Source organism: Scyliorhinus canicula, unplaced genomic scaffold (assembly GCF_902713615.1).
Source record: "Scyliorhinus canicula unplaced genomic scaffold, sScyCan1.1, whole genome shotgun sequence".
In the NCBI taxonomy this organism is placed as follows: Eukaryota; Metazoa; Chordata; class Chondrichthyes; order Carcharhiniformes; family Scyliorhinidae; genus Scyliorhinus; species Scyliorhinus canicula.
Window position 1 is genome coordinate 4,058,893 of NW_024055500.1, and position 18,662 is coordinate 4,077,554.

The 18,662-nt window shown below is 54.2% G+C and overlaps 1 protein-coding gene across 1 annotated transcript in view; it reads right to left on the bottom strand.

Moving 5' to 3' along the window:
- Positions 1 to 15,692: 15,692 nt before the first annotated feature.
- Positions 15,693 to 18,662, bottom strand: part of ipo4 (importin 4) — a 75,752-nt gene continuing 72,782 nt past the window's right edge. The window contains exon 26 of the mRNA XM_038788178.1: positions 15,693 to 16,088. The gene's annotated coding sequence lies outside the window, so the exon portion shown is untranslated. The remainder of the gene's footprint in view (positions 16,089 to 18,662) is intronic.

Below are 18,662 nucleotides of genomic sequence, written 5' to 3' on the forward strand. Positions count from 1 at the left end.
TAAGGTTAGGGTGATCTTAGATTAGGATAAATGGTCGGCACAACATCGTGGGCCGAAGGGCCTGTACTGTGCTGGACCGTTCTCTGCTATATGTTCTAATATCCTTCCTATCGTAGGGTGAGCAGAACTGAACACAGTATCCCATGTGTGATCTTACCAATGTCTTGTACAACTTCAACAAGACGCCCCGACTCCTGTATTGATTATTCTGACCAATTAAACCACCCTGTCCACCTGTCACTGCATCTTCAAGGAGCTACGTACCTGTACCCCTAGATCTCTTTGTTCTCCCAGACTCCCTGCCATTAACTGAGTAGGTGCTGCCCCGATTTGATCTACCAAAATGCATCACCTCACATTTATCCAAATTAAACTCCATCCGCCATTTATCGGCCCGCTGGAACAATTGATCAAGATCCCGTTGCAACCTTATAGAACCTTCTTCACTGTCCACGGCGCTACCAATCCTGGCGTCATCAGCAAACGTAGTCAACGAGCCTCCTCCATTCTCATCCAAATCATTAATATATATCACAAATAACAGTGGACGCAGCAACGATCCCTGAGTCACACCGCCGGCCACAGTTACTCCAGTTTGGAAAATAACCTTCCACAACCACCCTTTGTCTTCGGTCGCCAAGCCAATTTTGTAGCCAAGAATCCTTACAGTGCAGAAGGAGGCCATTCGGCCCATCGAGTGCTGACCGACCCTCTGAAAGAACACCCTACATCACTACCCCGGAGGTTTATAAGGTGATCAGGGGAATAGTTAGAGTAGACAGTCAGAGACTTTTTCCCCGGGTGGAACAAACCATTACGAGGGGACATAAATTGAAGGTGCATGGTGGGAGATATGGGGGGGGGGGGGGGATGTCAGAGGTAGGTTCTTTACCCAGAGAGTAGTTGGGGTATGGAATGCACTGCCTGTGGAAGTAGTTGAGTCGGAAACGTTAGGGACCTTCAAGCGGCTATTGGATAGGTGCATGGATTATGGTAGAATAATGGAGTGTAGATTAATTTGTTCTTAAGGGCAGCACGGTAGCACAGTGGGTCAGCACAATTGCTTCACAGCTCCAGGGTCCCAGGTTCGATTTCCGGCTGGGTCACTGTCTGTGTGGAGTCTGCACGTTCTCCCCCTGTCTGAGTGGGTTTCCTCCGGGTGCTCCGGTTTCCTCCCACAGTCCAAAGATGTGCGGGTTAGGTGGATTGGCCGTGCTAAATTGCCCGTAGTGTCCAAAATTGCCCTTAGTGTTGGGTGGGGTTACTGGGTTATGGGGATAGGGTGGAGGTGTTAACCTTGGGTAGGGTGCTCTTTCCAAGAGCCGGTGCAGACTTGATGGGCCGAATGGCCTCCTTCTGCACTGTAAATTCTGCTCTCAAAGCCAGAGATTTAGCCCAGTGTGCTAAACCAGCCCCCTGAAATAATCAGTTCAGCGTTCCGACATGGGCACATTAGGCTTTAGTGACACTTTCTTACAATTGACACGGTAGCGCAGTGGTTAGCACGGCTGCCTCACAGCTCCAGGGTCCCAGGTTCGATTCCCGGCTGGGTCACTGTCTGTGCGGAGTCTGCACGTCCTCCCCGTGTCTGCGTGGGTTTCCTCCGGGTGCTCCGGTTTCCTCCCACAAGTCCCGAAAGTCCAATGGCAAGGCCTGAGGGTACAGGGGACTGGACGTGATGTGTGCAAAGTTGTACTGCTGGGCGAAGCTGGCCCATTCCTGGCTTGTGAAACAGGGGCCATTGTCCGACATCACCGTGAGCGGGATGCCATGCCGGGCAAACGTCGCCTTGCACGCCCGAATGACAGCAGAAGAAGTGAGGTCGTGCAACCTGATGACCTCCGGGTAGTTGGAGAAGTAGTCAATGATGAGGACGTAGTCCCTGCCCAATGTGTGGAACAGGTCGATGCCCACCTTGGCCCAGGGCGATGTGACCAACTCATGGGGCATCAGGGTCTCCCGTGGTTGGGCGGGTTGAAAACGCTGGCAGGTGGGGCAGCTGAGTACCGTGTTGGCGATGTCGTCGCTGATTCCCGGCCAATAGGCAGCTTCCCTGGCCCTGCGGCGACATGTTTCACTGCCCAGATGGCCTTCGTGTAGTTGCTCTAGGCGCGTGCTGTGCGGGATCACGATGCGGTCTAGCTTCAGGAGAACCCCATCAACAACCGCCAGATCGTCACGAACATTGTAAAACTGTGGGCATTGGCCCTTGAGCCACCCCTCCATCATTGGGCGCATGACACGCTGTGACCGACCTAGAGAGGGAGTCGGCAACAACAAGGTCTTTGCCAGGGGTATAAACGAGTTGGAAATCATACCTCCGTAGCTTGGGCAGGATGTGCTGGAGGCGAGGCATCATGTCGTTCAAATCCTTCTGTATTATGTTGACGAGCGGACGATGGTCGGTCTCGATTGTGAACTGCGGACGTCCATAAACATAGTCGTGGAACTTCACGACACCGGTCAGAAGGCCGAGGCACTCCTCTATTTGTGCGTAGCGCTGTTCCGTGGGGGTCATTGCCCGTGACGCATACGCAACGGGGGCCCATGACGAGGCCTCGTCACGCTACAGAAGCACGGCTCCAATCCCCGACTGACTGGTGTCCGGAGAGATTTCTATCCCCTTTGCCGGATCAAAGAAGGCCAGAACTGGAGCCGTGGAAAGCTTGGCCTTCAGTTCTCTCCACTCAAGCCCGTGGGCAGGGAGCCACTGGAAGTCCGTTGCTTTCGGACCAGGTTCCTGAGGGCCGTAGTGGGCGAGGCAAGGCTGGGAATGAACTTTCCTAGGAAGTTTACCATGCCCAGGAACCGGAGGTCCGCTTTCTTGTCCTCGGGCGTTTTCATGAGTGAAACTCATCCGGCCGCACCCCCAAATGGGAGATATGATCACCCAGGAATTTAACGTCCGACTGGCCGAAGGAGCATTTGGCTCTATTGAGGCGGAGGCCGTGCTCGTGAATGCGCTTGAAGACGCGCTTGAGGGGGCTGATGTGCTCCTGCGGGGATGGTGGACCAGATTATGATGGCGTCGACGTAGACAGGGACGCCTTCGATTCCCTCCATCATCTGTTCCATTAGTCTGTGAAAGACTTCGGGCGCCGAGATGATGCACAAACGGCATTCGGTTGTCGCAAAAGGGCGTGTTGAGTGTGCACAGCTTTCTGCTCGATTCCTCCAGCTGGATTCGGCAGAAGCCTTTTGAGGCGTCGAGTTTTGTGAAGAGTTTGGCGTGGGCCATCTCGCACGCGATTTCCTCACGTTTGGGAATCGGGTAGTGCATGATATTCCGATTAAGGTCCTGTGCAAATCCTTAGCTCCCACCGGACGGTTTCTTCACACAGACCGTGGAACCCACCCAGTCGGTCGGTTCCGTGACCCTGGAGATCACCCCTCGGTCCTGGAGGTCTTGGAGCTGTTGTTTGAGGCGGTCCCTACGGGGAGCTGGGACCCTGCGAGGTGCGTGTACCACAGGCGTGGCGTTGGGCTTGAGTAGAATCTTGTATGTATACGGGAGCGGACCCATGCTCTTGAAGATGTTGTGGTAGTGCTGGATGATGGAGTCGCTTTGCGCACTGAAGTCGGGATTCAGGGTGATTTAGCGGTCTGGATCAGTAATTGGCTAGCTGAAAGAAGGTGGTGGTTGATGGCAAATGTTCATCCTGGAGTTCAGTTGCTAGTGGTGTACCGCAAGGATCTGTTTTGGGGCCACTGCTGTTTGTCATTTTTATAAATGACCTGGAAGAGGGTGTAGAAGGATGGGTTAGTAAATTTGCAGATGACACGAAGGTCGGTGGAGTTGTGGATAGTGCTGAAGGATGTTATAGGATACAGAGGGACATAGATAAGCTGCAGAGCTGGGCTGAGAGGTGGCAGATGGAGTTTAATGCGGAAAAGTGTGAGGTGGTTCACTTTGGAAGGAGTAACAGGAATGCAGAGTACTGGGCTAATGGCAAGATTCTTGGTAGTGTAGATGAACAGAGAGATCTCGGCATCCAGGTACATAAATCCCTGAAAGTTGCCACCCAGGTTAATAGGGCTGTTAAGAAGGCATATGGTGTGCTAGCCTTTATCAGTAGGGGGATTGAGTTTCGGAGCCACAAGGTCATGCTGCAGCTGTACATAACTCTGGTGCGGCCGCACCTGGAGTACTGCGTGCAGTTCTGGTCACCACATTATAGGAAGGATGTGGAAGCTTTGGAAAGGGTTCAGAGGAGATTTACTAGGATGTTGCCTGGTATGAAGGGAAGGTCTTACGAGGAAAGGCTCAGGGACTTGAGGTTGTTTTCGTTAGAGAGGAGAAGGCTGAGAGGTGACTTAATAGAGACATATAAGATAGTCAGAGGGTTAGATAGGGTGGACAGTGAGAGTCTTTTTCCTCGGATGGTGATGACCAACACGAGGGGACTTAGCTTTACATTGAGGGGTGATAGATATAGGACAGATGTCAGAGGCAGTTTCTTTACTCAGAGAGTAGTAGGGGTGTGGAACGCCCTGCCTGCAACAGTAGTAGACTCGCCAACTTTAAGGGCATTTAAGTGGTCACTGGATAGGCATATGGATGAAAATGGAATAGTGTAGGTCAGATAGGCTTCAGATGGTTTCACAGGTCGGCGCAACATCGAGGGCCGAAGGGCCCGCACTGCGCTGTAATGTTCTATGTTCTATGTTCTAAGTTCAGCAGCTTACATGACTGTGCGCTAAGCAAGGAGATTGTCGAAGGGGCAATGATTTTGAAGGATAGTACAGCTGTGTGAGCGCGATGTGTCACCTCGAGTTGGCAGGAGACACTGGCAACGATGGCGTTCCCGTTGTAGTCAAGCAGGTGGCATGCAGATGGCAGGCTGGACAGGGAGGCTGCGAAGGTCAGACCACGCAATGAGATTGGCGGAGGTGCCAGAGTCCAGGAGGAACCTTACTGGGGACTGGTTGACCGTAAGGGTGGCACATCATCCGGAGCGATGCTGCGTATCGGGATGTGTCTGGTGCTGCGCCTAGGAGACATCCTGAAGTTTGCCACACTGCAGACATCATAGAACATAGAACAGTGCAGCACAGAACAGGCCCTTCGGCCCTCAATGTTGTGCCGAGCCATGATCACCCTACTCAAACCCACGTATCCACCCTATACCCGTAACCCAACAACCCCCCCCTTAACCTTACTTTTTAGGACACTACGGGCAATTTAGCCTGGCCAATCCACCTAACCCGCACATCTTTGGACTGTGGGAGGAAACCGGAGCACCCGGAGGAAACCCACGCACACATGGGGAGGACGTGCAGACTCCGCACAGACAGTGACCCAGCCGGGAATCGAACCTGGGACCCTGGAGCTGTGAAGCATTTATGCTAACCACCATGCTACCGTGCTGCCCCAAATCGTCGGGTCTTCGCGGGACATTGCCGCTTTAAGTGGGCACAGCCACAGTTGCCGCACGCCGTTGCGTCGGCACGTTCGTTACGCCATCGCGTATGCGCGGTACGATCCAGCGTGGTGCGCGCCTGCGCAGTGCGTTACTCGACGTCACCACGTACCTGCTGGCGAAGGGGCTCCGACTGCGCACCAAAAACGATCTGGTCGCGTATCATGGAGTCAGAGGTGGACCCGTAGTTGCAGGACTGCGCCAGGATGCGGAGGTGGGTGATAAAGGTCTGGGAACGCTCGTCCTCCTTACCCTGTGGGCGTTTGCTGAAATACATATCGCTCGAAGCTCTGGTTTACCTCGACCTCGCAGTGGCTGTCGAACTTTAGGAGGACCGTCCTGAACTTAGATTTATCCTCCCCCATCAGCGAAGGTGAGCGAGTTGAAGATGTGGAGGGCATCGTCCCCCGGCTGTGGAGAGGAAGAGGACAATCTTCCGTGCCTCCGAGGGAGCTCCCAGGTCCCTGGCCTCGAGGTACAGCTGTTCAAATCTTCCAATTGGAGCCCAGGTTCCCGATAACGCAGAGGGGCAGCGGCTGGCGAACAGCGTCCGTTCTGCAGGAATGGCTGAAGTGAGGTTAAGCTTACGCAAGGCCCCCCCCCCCCCCTCGGCTCCTGGCCACCTGGACCCCCAAGTATCTGAAGCTCCTCTCCGCCCTTTTTAGTGGGAGTCTCCCAATCCCCCTCTCCTGGTCCCCCGGGTGTACCACGAACAGCTCGCTCTTCCCCATGTTTGAGCTTGTACCCTGAGAAATCCCCGAACTCCTTGAGGGTCCTCATTACCTCCGGCATCCCCCCCCCCCCCCCCCCCCCCCCCAACGGGTCCGCCACATACAGCAGCAAGTCGTCCGCATACAGCGACACCCGGTGCTCCTCCCCACCCCGCACCAGCCCCCCCCTCCAGTTCCTCGACGCCTTCAACGTCATGGCCAGGGGTTCGATCGCCAGTGCGAAGAGCAAGGGGGGAACAAGGGACACCCCTGCCTCGTCCCTCGATGCAGCCGAAAGTACTCAGACCTCCTCTTGTTCGTTTAGCAGCGAAATCGGCCTGTAAGACCCACACTGCAGGGGATCCTTGTCCTGCTTCAAGATCAGGGAAATGAGTGCCCTGGACATCGTCGTGGGCAAACCCCCCCTCCCTTGCTTCGTTGAAGGTCCTGACCAGCAATGGGCCCAAAAGGTTCACATATGTTTTTGTAAAACTCGACCAGGAAACTGTCCGGCCCCGACGCCTTCCCCTCCTCCATGCTCCCTATCCCTTTGGCCAGCTCCTCCAGCCCAATCGGGGCCCCTAATCCCACCACCAGTCCCTCCTCCACCTTCGGGAACCTCAGTTGGTGCAGGAAGCGGCCCATCCCTCCCTCCTCCGCCGGGGGCTCGGACCGATACAGTTCCTCATGAAAGTCCCTGAAGACCCCATTGATGCCAACCCCACTCCGCACCACGCTCCCTCCCCTGTCCTTAACTCCCCCGATCTCCCTCGCTGCGTCCCGCTTCCGAAGCTGATGCGCCAGATTCCAGCTTGCCTTTTCCCCATACTCATCGATCGCCCCCTGGGCCTTCCTCCACTGTGCCTCCGCCTTCCTGGTGGTCGACAGGTCGAATTCGGCCTGGAGGCTGCGCCTCTCCCTCAGCAGTCCCTCCTCCGGCACCTCCGCGTACCTCCTGTCTACCCTCACCATCTCCCCCACCAGCCTCTCCCTCTGTTCTCTCCTCTCCCTGTGGGCCCTAATGGAGATCAGCTCTCCCCTAACCACGGCCTTCAGCGCCTCCCAGGCCGTCCCCACTCAAACCTCCCCGGTATCGTTGGCCTTCAGGTATCGTTCGATGCTTCCTCGGACCTGCTCGCCCACCTCCTCATCCGCCAACAGCCCCACCCCCAAGCGCCACAATGGGCGCTGGTCCCTCTCCTCCCCCAACTCTAAATCTACCCAATGCGGGCCGTGATCCGAAATGGCTATAGCCGAGTACTCGGTATCCTCTACTCTCGGTATCAGCGCCCTACTCATGACAAAGAAGTCGATCCGGGAATAGGCCTTATGAACGTGCGAGAAGAATGGAAATTCCCTAGCCCCCGTCCGTGCAAATCTCCAAGGGTCCACCCCTCCCATCTGGTCCATAAACCCCCTCAGCAGCTTAGCCGCCGGTGGCCTCCTACCCGTGCTAGACCTGGAGCAACCCAGTGCCGGATCCAACACCGTGTTAAAGTCCCCCCCCCCCCCCCCCCCCAGTATCAGGCCCCCCACTTCCAAGTCCGGGATCCGACCCAACATACGCGCATAAAACCCGCATCGTCCCAGTTCGGGGCGTCTACGTTGACCAGCACCACCCTCTCCCCTTGCAGCTTACCGCTTCCCATTACGTACCTGCCGCCATTGTCTGACACAATGCTCGTCGCCTCGAACGACACCCTCTTCCCCACCAAGATCGCCCCCCCCCCTCCCCGATTTTCGGCATCCAGCCCCGAATGAAACACCTGGCCTACCCACCCCTTCCTCAATCATACCTGATCCGCCATCTTCCGGCGTGTCTCCTGGAGCATGGCCACGTCCGCCTTCAGCCCCTTCAGTGGCACGAACACCCGGGCCCGCTTGGCCGGCCCCTTATGTTCCAGGTTATCAGCCGGATCAGGGGGCTGCCCGCCACCCCCCCCTCTCCTCCCCCGCCGACTAGCCATAACCCCTCCTCGGCCAGCCACGCGCCCACGCCCGGCCCACTCCCCACGGCGGCAGACCCCCGACCCGACCCTCTCTACTCTCTACCCCCCCCCCCCCCCATTCCGTTTACTTACCCCCCAAGAGCCCACCCGACAGACCGGGGGGCCTCCGAAAGGACCACGCTCCCATCAGCGAGTTTAACATGGTGACCACGTCGGCCCCCACGTCCGACCCCTCCGGGAGGCCCAGGATCCGCAGGTTCTCCTGCCTCGACCAGTTCTCCATCTCCGCGAACCGTTCCTGCCATTTCTTGTGGAGCGCCTCCACCCTTACCACTAGGCCCAAGATCTCGTCCTCGAGCTCCGAGACCTGCTGTCGGACCTCCCGGATCGCCACCCCCTGGGCCGCCTGGGTCTCCAGCCGCTTATCAATGGAAGTCTTCATCGGAAGTCCTTGTTCCACCTTTCCGAGGCTGACCTGTTGTCGCCAGTCTGGAGTCCTTCCTCCCTTGCCGTTTTAGTCCCCCTGTGGTTTAGTTCCCCCTCTGTCTTGCTGCCCCACCTTACCCCCCCCCCTCACACACAACCGCCCCCTCGTGTCTACCCTCCTCCCCCCTGGCACTGTGCCTCCCCCGCCAGACGCTCTCTCCCCGACAGGAGATGCAATGCAGCCTCCCTCTCACTCAAACCTCCTTGGGCTAGCTTTCTGCCGAGTGCGGTGGGTCCCAGGGTCGATCTGACCCCCCCACCCCCTCCTGATCTTAGTTCGATTTTACAGGTTTAAATTCGGTCAAATGTGCCTGCTGTGTTGTCTTACGGAGAACAGTCACCTGATGTGCGAATGCTCAGCACATCTCCGTCTGGTCATTGACTTCAGGAAGCAAAGTACTGTACACACCCCTGTCAGCATCAACGGGGCCGAGGTGGAGATGGTTAGCAGTCTCAAATTCCTAGGGGTGCACATCTCCAAAAATCTGTCCTGGTCCACCCACGTCGATGCTACCACCAAGAAAGCACAACAGCGCCTATACTTCCTCAGGAAACTAAGGAAATTCGGCATGTCCACATTAACCCTTCCCAACTTTTACAGATGCACCATAGAAAGCATCCTATCGGGCTGCATCACAGCCTGGGTATGGCAACTGCTCGGCCCAGGACCGCAAGGAACTTCAGAGAGTCGTGAACACCGCCCAGTCCATCACATGAATCTGCCTCCCATCCATCGACTCCATCTACACCTCCCGCTGCCTGGGGAAAGCGGGCAGCAGAATCAAAGACCCCTCCCACCCGGCTTACTCACTCTTCCAACTTCTTCCATCGGGCAGGAGATACAGAAGTCTGAGAACACGCATGAACAGATTGAAAAACAGCTTCTTCCCCGCTGTTACCAGACTCCTAAACGACCCTCTTATGGGCTGACCTCATTAACACTACACCCTGTATGCTTCATCCGATGGCGGTGCTTATGTAGTTACATGGAATTTCTTGTGTTGCCCTATTATGCCCTTACAAAGAGCACCCCACCCAAGCCCACACCCCCACCCTATCCCCGTAACCCAGTAGCCCCCACTTCACATTTTTTTGGAGACGGAGGAGCAATTTAGCACGGCCAATCCACCTAACCCAGCACGTCTTTCGGGACTTGTGGGAGGAAAGCGGAGCACCCGGAGGAAACCCACGCAGACACGGGGAGAACGCGCGCAGACTCCGCGCAGTCAGTGACCCAAGCCGGGAATCGAACCCGGCGCCCTGGCGCTGTGAAGCAACTGTTGCGCTGCCGTGTCGCTCATTTCAACTGGACGTCAAACCGGGAAGATGGATTCTGAAGACTTCGGCCGGAGGTTCGGCATTGTCCCAACCGGATCTCTCAAAACGCCCTTGGAGAACATCTCTGTACAGCAGGGATACCTGAGTGCCAACTGCATTTGAAAGTGGACTGCGAGCCGAGATGATCTTGTTGATTGATTGGAAGTAAAGATAGCAGTTAAGGATTGTTGTATTCACTGCCTTAATTAGCATTGCTTAAGGGTAATTACAAGCTATATTCTGGTGGCATAAGACCTTAAGACATAGGAACAGAATGAGGCCAGTCGGCCCATCCAGTCTGCTCCGCCATTCAATCATGGATAGTTTCTCATCCCCATTCTCCTGCCTTCTCCCCATAACCCCGATCCCCTTATTAATCAAGAACCTATCGACCTCTGCCTTAAAGACCCTCAGTGATTTGGCCTCCACAGCCTTCTGCGGCAAAGAGTTCCACAGATTCACCCACCCTCTGGCTGAAGAAATTCCTCCTCATCTCTGTTTTAAAGGATCGTCCCTTTAGTCTGAGATGGTGAATCCTCTGCTTCTAGTTTTTCCTACAAGTGGAAACATCCTCTCCACGTCCACTCTATCCAGGCCTCGCAGTATCCTGTAAGTTTCAATAAGATCCCCCACTCATCCTTCTAAACTCCAACGAGTACAGACCCAGAGTCCTCAACCGTTCCTCATACGACAAGCTCTTCATTCCAGGGATCGTTCTTGTGAACCTCCCTCTGGACCCTTTCCAAGGCCCCAGCACGTCCTTCCTTAGATACGGGGCCCAAAACTGCTCACGATATTCCAAATGGGGTCTGACCAGAGCCTCATACAGCCTCAGTAGTATATACCTGGTCCTGTATTCGAGCCCTCTTGACATGAATATTCAAGATATTTTAATCCTGTGTCAGTAATAAAGTTTGCTTTAATCTACGCTGTCCAGGGAAATCCCACCTTGAGCGAGGCATCATCTCCTCACAGTCTTACACGATTAAAATAAAATACTGGGATTTCTGTCCAATATCCGAGCCACGATTGGGAAAAACCACAGCGAGGCCCATCCATGGCAATGGTGGCCCTCATGTCACCTCACGATCCGGACGCCATATTTGAAGGTTCGCCACATCCAGGAAACATTTTGCACCCAAGTTCACCCCTGATGCCCTACCGACACCCCCCCCCCACTCACCCCCTTCTCCCCCCACTCACCCCCTTTCTCCCCCCAACTCACTCCCTACCCCCCTCCCCCCCACTCACCCCCTTTCCCCAGATTCACTATCCTCTGAGCGAAGAACATTTTCATCTCAGTCCTCGAGACTGCGTCCCCTGGCTCTTGACTCCTCAGGCAGGGAAAATACCCCCCACCGAGTTACATAAATACATAGAAGATAGGAGCAGGAGGCTATTCGGCCCATCGAGCCTGCTCCGCCGTTCATCACCGTCATGGCTGATCATCCAACTCAATCGCCTAATCCTGCTTTCTCCCCATAGCCTTTGATCCCATTCTCCCCAAGTGCTATATCCAGCCGTCTCTTGAACATATTCAATGTTTTCACATCAACTACTTCCTGTGGTAATGAATTCCACAGGCTCCCCGCTCTTTGTGTGAAGAAATGTCTCCTTATCTCTGTCCGAAATGGTTTACCCAGAATCCTCAGGCTGTGCAACAGGTGATTAAGGCGGCGAATGGAGTTTTGTCCTTCATTGCTAGAGGGATGGAGTTTAAGACTAGGGAGGTTATGCTGCAATTGTATAAGGTGTTAGTGAGGCCACACCTGGAGTATTGTGTTCAGTTTTGGTCTCCTTACTTGAGAAAGGACGTACTGGCGCTGGAGGGTGCGCAGAGGAGATTCACTAGGTTAATCCCAGAGCTGAAGGGGTTGGATTATGAGGAGAGGTTAAGTAGACTGGGACTGTACTCGTTAGAATTTAGAAGGATGAGGGGGGATCTTATAGAAACATTTAAAATTATGAAGGGAATAGGTAGGATAGATGCGGGCAGGTTGTTTCCACTGGCGGGTGAAAACAGAACTAGGGGACATAGCCTCAAAATAAGGGGAAGTAGATTTAGGACTGAGTTTAGGAGGAACTTCTTCACCCAAAGGGTTGTGAATCTATGGAATTCCTTGCCCGGTGAAGCAGTTGAGGCTCCTTCATTACATGTTTTTAAGGTAAAGATAGATAGTTTTTTGAAGAATAAAGGGATTAAGGGTTATGGTGTTCGGGCCGGAAAGTGGAGCTGAGTCCACAAAAGATCAGCCATGATCTCATTGAATGGCGGAGCAGGCTCGAGGGGCCAGATGGCCTACTCCTGCTCCTAGTTCTTATGTGACCCCTGGTTCTGGACACACCCATCATTGGTAACATCTTCCCTGCATCTACCCTGTCCAGTCCTGTTAGAATTTTATAAATCTCTATGAGATCCCTCCTCATTCTTCTGAACTCCAGCGAGAACAATCCCAACCTCGTCAATCTCTCCTCGTATGACAGTCCCATCAGTCTGGTAAACCTTCGCTGCACTCCCTCGAGAGCAAGAACATTCTTCCTCAGAGAAGGAGACGAAAACTGTACGGTCGAGGCCGTACTCATGTGTGCGGAACTTGGCTAAAAGTCTTGGCTAAAGGAGGCCATTCAGCCCATCGAGTCTGCACCGGCTCTTGGAAAGAGCACCCTACCCAAGGTCAACAACTCCACCCTATCCCCATAACCCAGTAACCCCACCCTATCCCCATAACCCAGTAACCCCACCCAACACTAAGGGCAATTTTTGACGCTAAGGGCAATTTATCACGGCCAATCCACCCAACCTGCACATCTCTGGACTGTGGGAGGAAACCGGAGCACCCTGAGGAAACCCACGCACACACGGGGAGGACGTGCAGACTCCGCACAGACAGTGACCCAAGCCGGAATCGAACCTGGGACCCTGGAGATGTGAAGCGATTGTGCCATCCACAATGCTACCGCGCTGCCCTGACTTGGCGAACGCTTACCCGGAGATAAGAGGCTGAATGCCCGTGACTGCTGAAGTGTTCCCCGACTGGGCGATTGTCACGCGATGCCCGCTCACCCGTTGTTGCAGCGTCTGCATGGTCTCGCCAGACGCTGGAACCTGTTGGAAGCCAGCAGCATGGGTTCAATTCCTGTACCGGCCTCTCCATTCACCTGAGGAAGGAGCTGCGCTCCGAAAGCTCGTGTTTGAAACAAACCTGTTGGACTTTAACCTGGTGTTGGAAGACTTCTGACTGTGCTCACCCCAGTCCAACGCCGGCATCTCCACATCAGAAGGCATACGGCATGCTAGCCTTCATTGGCCGGGGCATTGAGTATAAGAATTGGCAAGTCATGTTGCAGCTGTATAGAACCTTAGCTGGGCCACACTTGGGAGTACAGTGTTGAATTCTGGTCGCCCCACTACCAGAAGGATGTGGAGGCTTCAGAGAGGGTGCAGAAGAGATTTACCAGGATGTTGCCTGGTATGGAGGGCATTAGCTATGAGGAGCGGTTGAATAAACTCGGTTTGTTCTCACTGGAACGACGGAGGTTGAGGGGCGACCTGATAGAGGTCCACAAAATTATGAGGGGCATAGACAGAGTGGATAGTCAGAGGCTTTTCCCCAGGGTAGAGGGGTCAATTACTAGGGGGCATAGGTTCAAGGTGCGAGGGCAAGGTTTAGAGGAGATGTACGAGGCAAGTTTTTTTTTACACAGAGGGTAGTGGGTGCCTGGAACTTGCTGCCGGAGGAAATGGTGGAAGCAGGGACGATAGTGACGTTTAAGGGGCATCTTGACAAATACATGAATAGGATGGGAATAGAGGGATACGGACCCAGGAAGTGTAGAAGATTGTAGTTTAGATGGGCAGCATGGTCGGGACGGGCTTGGAGGGCCGGAGGGCCTGTTCCTGTGCTGTACTTTTCTCTTCTTTTTTCTTTGTAGTCTACCGAGACTTCAGCAAAGCTTTTGATAGGGTCTCACATGGATTTGAATTTGATTTATTGTCACTTGTACCAAGGTATTGTCCTGCGTACAGTCCAGACAGATCATGCCGTACATGAAAAGATAAATACACAAGGTACAAAACATAGACACAGGCATCGGGTGAAGAACACGGAGTGTAGTACTACTCAATCGAGAAGATGTGCAAAGAGATCAGGCCAGTCAATAAGAGGGTCATTTAGGAGTCTGGTAACAGCGGGGAAGAAGCTGGTTTTGAGTCTGTTCGTGCGTGTTCTCAGACTTCTGTATCTCCTGCCCGATGGAAGAAGTTGGAAGAGTGAGTAAGCCGGGTGGGAGGGATCCTTGATTATGCTGCCCGCTTTCCCCTGGCAGCGGGAGGTGTAGATGGAGTCGATGGATGGGAGGCAGGTTCGTGTGATGGACTGGGCGGGTTCACGACTCTCTGAAGTTCCTTGCGGCCCTGGGCCGAGCAGTTGCCATACCCAGGCTGTGATGCAGTCAGACAGGATGCTTTCTATGGTGCATCTTTAAAAGTTGGTAAGGGTTAATGTGGACATGCCGAATTTCCTTAGTTTCCTGAGGAAGTATAGGCGCTGTTGTGCTTTCTTGGTGGTAGCATCGACGTGGGTGGACCAGGACAGATTTTTGGTGATGTGCACCCCGAGGAATTTGAGACTGTTAACCATCTCCACCTCGGCCCCGTTGATGCTGACAGGGGTGTGTACGGTACTTTGCTTCCTGAAGCCAATGACCAGCTCTTTAGTTTTGCTGGCATTGAGGGAGAGATTGTTGTCGCTGCACCACTCCACTAGGTTCTCCATCTCCCTCCTGTATTCTGACTCGTCGTTATTCGAGATCCGGCCCACTATGGTCGTATCGTCAGCAAACTTGTAGATGGAGTTGGAACCAAGTTTTGCCACGCAGTCGTGTGTGTACAGGGAGTAGAGTAGTGGGCTAAGTACGCCGCCTTGTGGGGCCCCGGTATTGAGGACTATTGTGGAGGAGGTGTTGGTGTTCATTCTTACTGACTGTGGTCTGTTGGTCAGAAAATCCAAGGATCCAGTTGCAGAGTGGAGAGCCAAGTCCTAGGTTTTGGAGCTTTGATATGATCTTGGCTGGGATTATGGTGTTGAAGGCGGAGCTGTAGTCAATAAATAGGAGTCTGATGTAGGAGTCCTTGTTTTCGAGATGAGTGGGGATGAGTGTAGGGCCAGGGAAATGGCGTCTGATGTGGACCGGTTGCGACAGTATGCGAATTGAAGTGGGTCAAGGCGTTCCGGGAGTATGGAGGTGATGCGCTTCATGATCACCTCTCGAAGCACTTCATTACAACTGACGTCAGGGCCACCGGGCGGTAGTCATTGAGGCACGTTGCCTGGTTCTTCTTTGGTACCGGTATGATGGTGGTCTTCTTGAAGCAAGTGGGGACCTCGGAGTGGAGTAGGGATAGGTTAAAGATGTCTGTGAATACCTCTGCCAGCTGGTATGCGCAGGCTCTGAGTGCACGACCAGGGATCCCGTCCGGGCCCATCGCCTTCCGTGGGTTCACTTTCAGGAAGGCCGATCTGACATCGGAAACTGTGATGGTGGGTATGGGTGAATTATGGGCTGCTGGGGCACTAGACAGCGGATTGTTAGTTACCTGCTCGAACCGAGCATAGAATGCATTAAGTTCATCGAGGAGGGGTGCGCTGCTGCCAGAGATACTGCTCGGCTTCGCTTTGTAGCCCGTTATGTTGCTTAGTCCTTGCCACAACCGCCGAGAAACTAGTCAATGACTCTAGCTTGGTGGTTGTGGCAAGGACTAAACAACATAACGGTCAGCATTAAACAACAGTAACAGAAACCCCAAAAAGCACCTTCTTTTGTCGGCTTTTATTAAATCAACTGAAGAATATTTTCACAAACCGCAATAAAATTCATTCCACAAAATCGGTCCTGAAACACTTTCTTCCTTGGCAGCAGAAACACAATAAATTTGCCGCTCGTCAGCAACAGGGCTTAAAAAAATAACACACAACCAACAAACTGTGGCAACGTGCTCTTCGGAACAGGTAACGTCTTTCAAAAACTCCCCAAAGGGAGCGTTAACCATTTTTGCTTCATACTTTCCCTTCAGATGATGAGGGATGTTCAGATTGCGGGAATGGCCATCAGCGTACAGCACAGAGGTGTCCAATGGCTTTGTTGCGTGTCTGACTGCACTGGGACACAGGGCATGTTCAGTCTTTAAACCAATTGTAACGAGTGAACTGGAGAGAGGGATAGAACACAAAGACATCCAGTTACTGGCACAGAGGAGCAATACACGATTCTCTACCTAAACAATGTCAGCAACAGGACGAAACACACGCCACACTGTCAGAGGGTCAGTACTGAGGGAGTGCTGCACTGTCAGAGGGTCAGTACTGAGGGAGTGCCGCACTGTCAGAGGGTCAGTACTGAGGGAGTGCCGCACTGTCAGAGGGTCAGTACTGAGGGAGTGCCGCACTGTCAGAGGGTCAGTACTGAGGGAGTGCCGCACTGTCAGGGGGTCAGTACTGAGGGAGAGCTGCACTGTCAGAGGGTCAGTACTGAGGGAGTGCCGCACTGTCAGAGGGTCAGTACTGAGGGAGTGCCGCACTGTCAGAGGGTCAGTACTGAGGGAGCACCGCACTGTCAGAGGGTCAGTACTGAGGGAGTGCCGCACTGTCGGAGGGTCAGTACTGAGGGAGTGCTACACTGTCAGAGGGTCAGTACTGAGGGAGTGCCGCACTGTCAGAGGGTCAGTACTGAGGGAGTGCTGCACTGTCAGAGGGTCAGTACTGAGGGAGTGCCGCACTGTCAGAGGGTCAGTACTGAGGGAATGCTTCACTGTCAGAGTGTCAGTACTGAGGGAGTACTGCACTGTCAGAGGGTCAGTACTGAGGGAGTGCCGCACTGTCAGAGGGTCAGTACTGAGGGAGTGCTGCACTGTCAGAGGGTCAGTACTGAGGGAGTGCCGCACTGACAGAGGGTCAGTACTGAGGGAGTGCCGCACTGTCAGAGGGTCAGTACTGAGGGAGTGCCGCACTGTCAGAGGGTCAGTACTGAGGGAGCGCCGCACTGTCAGAGGGTCAGTACTGAGGGAGTGCCGCACTGTCAGAGGGTCAGTACTGAGGGAGTGCCGCACTGTCAGAGGGTCAGTACTGAGGGAGTGCCGCACTGTCAGAGGGTCAGTAGTGAGGGAGTGCTGCACTGTCAGAGGGTCAGTACTGAGGGAGTGCCGCACTGTCAGAGGGTCAGTACTGAGGGAGTGCCGCACTGTCAGAGGGTCAGTATTGAGTGAGTGCCGCACTGTCAGAGGGTCAGTACTGAGTGAGTGCTGCACTGTCAGAGGGTCAGTACTGAGGGAGAGCCGCACTGTCAGAGGGTCATTATTGAGGGAGTGCCGCACTGTCAGAGAGTCAGCAATGAGAGAGTGCCGCACTGTCAGAGGGTCAGTACTGAGGGAGTGCCGCACTGTCAGAGGGTCAGTGCTGAGGGAGCTCCGCACTGTCAGAGGGTCAGTGCTGAGGGAGCTCCGCACTGTCAGAGGGTCAGTACTGAGGAAGTGCCGCACTGTCAGAGGGTCAGTACTGAGGGAGTGCCGCACTGTCAGAGGGTCAGTACTGAGGGAGTGCCGCACTGTCAGAGGGTCAGTATTGAGTGAGCTCCGCACTGTCAGAGGGTCAGTACTGAGGGAGTGCTGCACTGTCAGAGGCTCAGTACTGAGGGAGTACCGCACTGTCAGAGGGTCAGTACTGAGGGAGTGCTGCACTGTCAGAGGGTGAGTAGAGAGGGAGCGCTGCACTGTCAGGGGGTCAGTACTGAGGGAGTGCTGCACTGTCAGAGGGCAGTACTGAGGGAGTGCTGCACTGTCAGAGGGTCAGTACTGAGGGAGTGCTGCACTGTCAGAGGTTCAGTACTGAGGGAGTGTCGCACTGTCAGAGGGTCAGTACTGAGGGAGTGCTGCACTGTCAGAGGGTCAGTGCTGAGGGAGCTCCGCACTGTCAGAGGGTCAGTACTGAGGGAGTGCTGCACTGTCAGAGGGTCAGTACTGAGGGAGCGCTGCACTGTCAGAGGGTCAATTTTGAGGGAGCTCCGCACTGTCAGAGGGTCAATACTGGGGGAGCGCCGCACTGTCAGAGGGTCAGTACAGAGGGAGTGCTGCACTGTTGGAGGGTCAGTACTGAGGGAGTGCCGCACTGTCAGAGGGTCAGGACTGAGGGAGCTCTGCACTGTTGGAGGGTCAGTACTGAGGGAGTGCTGCACTGTCGGAGGGTCAGTACTGAGGGAGTGCCGCACTGTCAGAGGGTCAGTACTGAGGGAGTGCCGCACTGTCAGAGGGTCAGTACTGAGGGAGTGCCGCACTGTCAGAGGGTCAGTACTGAGGGAGTGCTGCACTGTCAGAGGGTCAGTACTGAGGGAGCTCTGCACTGTCGGAGGGTCAGTACTGAGGGAGTGCTGCACTGTCGGAGGGTTCAGTACTGAGGGAGTGCTGCACTGTCGGAGGGTTGGTACTGAGGGAGCTCAGCACTGTTGCGACGTATACAGGAAATTGAGATATATTTTGTAGAATCTGGATCTAGTGCAGGAATGGTTGAAAGTCTGGATTAGTGTGCGTATACCTGCTGCAGTAATAGTTTAAAAGATCCCGCTTTTAAAGACAGGCTCAAACCTAGCCACCAGAAAGGGTAATTAGGGCATCATAAAAGATAATCCTTATTTCAAACATTACTTGTGTAAAAGGACAGGCCTAATTTGCGTTATGATTTCTCGGGAGTAGATGATTGGAGGCATTGCGTATAAACTTTAAGCAATCATGG